Source organism: Varanus komodoensis, unplaced genomic scaffold (genome assembly GCF_004798865.1).
Source record: "Varanus komodoensis strain SLA01 unplaced genomic scaffold, ASM479886v1 scaffold88, whole genome shotgun sequence".
Classification (NCBI taxonomy): Eukaryota; Metazoa; Chordata; class Lepidosauria; order Squamata; family Varanidae; genus Varanus; species Varanus komodoensis.
Window position 1 is genome coordinate 2,119,146 of NW_025336576.1, and position 4,367 is coordinate 2,123,512.

At 54.7% G+C, this 4,367-nt stretch overlaps 1 protein-coding gene across 1 annotated transcript in view; it reads right to left on the bottom strand.

Moving 5' to 3' along the window:
- SLC20A1 (solute carrier family 20 member 1) overlaps positions 1-385 on the bottom strand; it is an 8,511-nt gene extending 8,126 nt beyond the window's left edge. Inside the window, exon 1 of the mRNA XM_044417380.1 lies at positions 202-385. The gene's annotated coding sequence lies outside the window, so the exon portion shown is untranslated. The remainder of the gene's footprint in view (positions 1-201) is intronic.
- Between the last annotated feature and the right edge of the window lie 3,982 nt (positions 386-4,367).

A 4,367-nucleotide genomic window follows, 5' to 3' on the forward strand; every position in this document is an offset into this window, starting at 1 on the left:
AAGGTCACGGGCGCTGGCGCGTCGGCGCCGCCGCCCGGCAAGGGGGACGGGGCAGCCGCGGCCGCGTGGGCGGCCGGCTGGCCGCGCCACAGCTTCGGCGGGCGGGCGGGCGGGCGAGCGCCCCGGCCGCCCCTTCCCGCCAAGCCGCAACGGCCGCTCCCGCGCGAAGGAGACGGAAGCCCAGGCCGCCCGCGCACTCACCAACTGCCGCGCGGCAGCTCTGTCCGGGGCGGGCGGGCGAACGCGCCCCGCCGTCGACACAGGTCGCCGTCCAAGCAGGCCGCTCTCCCACGCGGGCGGGCGGTCGGGCGGGCGGGCGGTCGGTCGGTCGGCCGCGCCTGCCCGGCTGGCTGCTGAAGGCGAACTTGCCGGCTGCACACCTCGTCCCGCCTCTCGCTCTCCGGCGAGCGCGCGCGCCCTCCCTTAAAGGCTGCCGCGCCAGCACGTGACCGGCGCCCCGCTTCCCGAGGGCGGGTGACTCATTTCCGCGGGAGGGGCCGCTCCGCCTCCGTCTCGCGCCTACCTGGCGACCCGCGCGCGCGCGCGCGCCCCCGGCGGCCTGCCCTTCTCCTGGGCGCGGCCGGGAGCTCCCCTCCTGGGGGGGGGGGGGGGGCCTGTTGCCCGGCCCGGCGCGGCTCGCGCTGGCGCCCGGCGGATCTGGCTGGCCAGGCCTCCCTGGAAGGCTGCAGGGAAGGCGCCGTGTCCGCGAGGCAGCCGCCCTTCCTGCCTTTGGCTGGCTTGGGAGGGCCCTGACAGAGGCAGCCCAGCCCCGTGAAGCTGGCCGGAGCCCTGCGCCTGCCGAGGCCGCCTTCGATGAGGCGCTCGGCCGACGCGCCCTTAGCCCTCCGGGCGCCCTGTGCGTAGACGCCGCGGGCCGTCCTTGCGGCCCAGGCGGCCGCGGTCTCCAGCGAGCTCGCGGCGGGGCTTCTCCCGCGCGTCGGGCGCGCTTCCACCTCGCCGCCGCCCCGGGCACTTCCGCAGGTAACGTCCGGCGCGGCGTCGGGGCGCCGGCATCGCGCCCCAGACCCGCTTTTCGGGGCCCCTCGGCAACGCCTCCGCGGCTCGGCGAGCGGTGCAGCGCATGAGTGCAGACTCCAGGAGAGCCTGCCTCGCCCTGGCAGGCTTCCCGCATTTGCTCTGCGCTGTGTCGAATTCGGTCGCCATGTGGACAAATCCCAGAGTGGGGGACTCGTGAAAGGACGGGGAACGGTCCTGAGCGGACGCCTCCCTTTCAGGGGCTGCCGAGTCCAGCCCGAGTGCTGGGGCGACCCCAGAGCCCGCCGCGCATGGTGGCAAGCGGGGGTGAGTGGCGCAGGACCCGCTCGCCACTGGGCCAGACGGTGGGAGAGATCCTGTTTTCTTTGCTGCAGTGGCTGCGGTTCGCAAGTCGTCATGCCTGGGAACAACAGGAAATGTGGTCGTCCATGGAAGGAGGTGGGGCAGTGGTGGGGCGATGGAAGGAAAGTGACTGTGTACTTCCATCTCTCAATTACCTGCCCCCATACAGTGCAGCCCATGCCACAGGTGGCCATATTTGTTCCTGAGCATTTCTGTCATGTAGGGAATATTATGTGTTCCATTGTAACCAAATGGATGAGATGCTTTCTAAAGAATTTTCTTTGTCCTTACATTTGATTATTCTATTTATTCTTTTTCCATCCCACTTTTTTTTTTTTGCTTCCAAGGAACTCAAGAAATTACATAATTCTCTTCTCCTCAATCTTATCCTCACAACAATCCTGGGAGATAGGCTGGGCGAAGAGTTTGTTACTGGCCAGATCTCCTGAGTCCCAGTCCTGCACTCTTACCCACTATGCCACACTGGTTCTCAAACAAGGATTCTGAACAAGCACATCCCTCCTTTACACAGCCACTTTTCACCTTGTGAGTAGAATTTGCCACCAAAGCCACATGAAATGGGACCATGGTAAAGAATCTGGTGCGGAAAGACTTTGCATTCCTCCGGAGCATGCTTTGGAAAATCACGCTTTCTCTGGAAAATTCATACTTTCACTTTCCCCTTGATGTATACATTTGTTTCCTTTGGCTCAGCAAAGAAACTTCTTTTCCTTGAAAGGTGATGGTAGTTCTTAGGATCAGACTGTAACCAGGTACATCACAGTTAGGCTGTATAGTTCTCATTCATGCAAAGTCTGCCCACTTGGAGCCTTACCGTGCTTATGAAGTGGAAAATAAGATAACTGGTAGAAGGGAATGCAGCTGTCTCATCTGTGCATAGCAGAACAGTTTCAAGTGAGGAAAGGGTTACTCTGACCCTGAAAGGGAATTGGTCACACCTTTAATAGCTTGCTGTGATAAATTTGCATGACACTTTGAAGATAAAATTGCTCATGGACTGCTCTATTTATGCAGTTCCGCTAAAAGAGGTGTGCAGCAGATGGTCTGGTCCAGCCCTATTGGATGAATTTCCATTCCTGAGACATAAGGATGCACAGCACCTCAAGCCTTGCCCATCCTGGTTTGCTACATCTATCAGGGAGGGGGTGGCTGGTTTGGCTTGGGAGGCAGCAAGCTCTCCTGGAGAGCAGCACCTGTACCAGCCTCCATAAGAGAGACAGGAACCTGGCTGCTTCTCAACAAACATGACCAGGACTTGGCAGCAAGCAGCAGCTACAGGCTAGTTGCTAATACCTCCTTCGTGGGCATGGTACTCCAGAGTGTTGTTGCTGAACAACTTCAGGTGTTCTTGGAAGAAGTTGACTGTGTTGGCTTTGGGACAGAAGTTGCCTTGGATGACCTTTGCCAGTGGAAGTGTGACCCTGTTGGTTCTCCTGGACTTCTCAGTCACTTTTGATACCATGGACCATGATATCCTGGAATTCCTTTCAGGGTTGGGGGTAACATTTAATGTCCGTTTCCTCTAGAAGCTGTTGCAATGCTATTCTTGCTCTGTTCTGTGGCAGTTACATCATTGGGCTCCACAGCGCTCAGTTGTATCCCCTAAACCAGGGGTCGGCAACCTTTAACACTCAAAGAGCCATTTGGACCCATTTCCCACACAAAAGAAAACACCGGGAGCCGCAAAACCCTTTTGACATCTAAAATGAAGATAACACTGCATATATCGTCTTTTACCTTAATGCTAGGTATATCTTCATTATGATTTAGCTGCAGCTCTTGTTCAGTCACTAAAAACGGTTATTTTTAATCTTACATAATAAACTAGTAGGACTCCTTTCATATATTTTGAATAGGAGAACAGCTTCCTGCAAAGTCAGTGCTAAAGGGCTGCATGCATTAAACAGCAAACCCCATAAGTTCATCAGCAGTAAAAGCAAATGAATCTATCCACGATCATTAAACGTTTGGTTTTCTTCAAAAACTTTTCATCGATAAATCGGAGGGGGTCCACAGATATAGGTGTGTTTAGTGACTGATTAGCAGGTACAGTCAAGTGCTGTGAATTGTGACAGGTCCCAAGCGCAGCTTTTAACATTCAGATGAAGGAGATTACATTGGGACAAAGAGAATCTTTTCAGCAGCGTGTTTAGTGTAACATGAGAGCCTGCAGGAAGCTTGTTTAGCAGAGGAATGTAGCGAATTTACTTAACTAGCTGATTTACTTAAATAGCTAGCACCACATTTCTGAGTGGAGCTTTGAGCAGATCAGCAATGGAGCCGCAGCAGAGGGGGTTGCTGACCCCTGCCCTAAACAATTGAACAGCTATATGAAACTGATGTAGGGCCAGAAAACCTCCCAACAAGATGGAGGTTTGAAGGGACTGCACTTCCCTGAAAGAAGAGCACTCCTGGTAGTGTTCCTGGATCCATCATGGTCGCTTGTGGCCCTGGTGACCTCAGGAGCAAGGAGCGCCTTCTATCAGCTGAGGTTGATAGGCCTGCTGCAACCCTATCTGGACAGAGATGGCATGGTGATAGTCGTCCATGCTCTGCTGGCTTCCTGATTGGATTACTGCAATGCATGATATCTGAGGTCACCTTTGCAGTTGGTTCAGAAATGTAAATTAATTCAAAACAAGGCTGCTTTAGTAAGCATCATGTGAGGGCAGTCTTTCAGCAACCACAATGACTTCCAGTCCACTTCTGAGCCCAACTGAAAGTGTTGGTGTTGACCTTTGGTGTTGGGATTAATAACTGGAAGACACTGTGATGAAGCATTACATGTGAATTATTTCTAGGGTCCAGCACAGGTATTAATTGTACCCACAGATACTTTTTAGGGTTAATTGCAGTGAGAAACCTATAGAAGCTTAGGGAAGGCATGAGATCACCAGGTACCAGGCACTGTGAATTCCTCACCTCTTCCTTAAGATGATAACACACCTTTTTGCTGGAGTTAATGGGGATAGCTGGGCCTTCTCTCACCCTCTCTTTTCTTGCTTCAA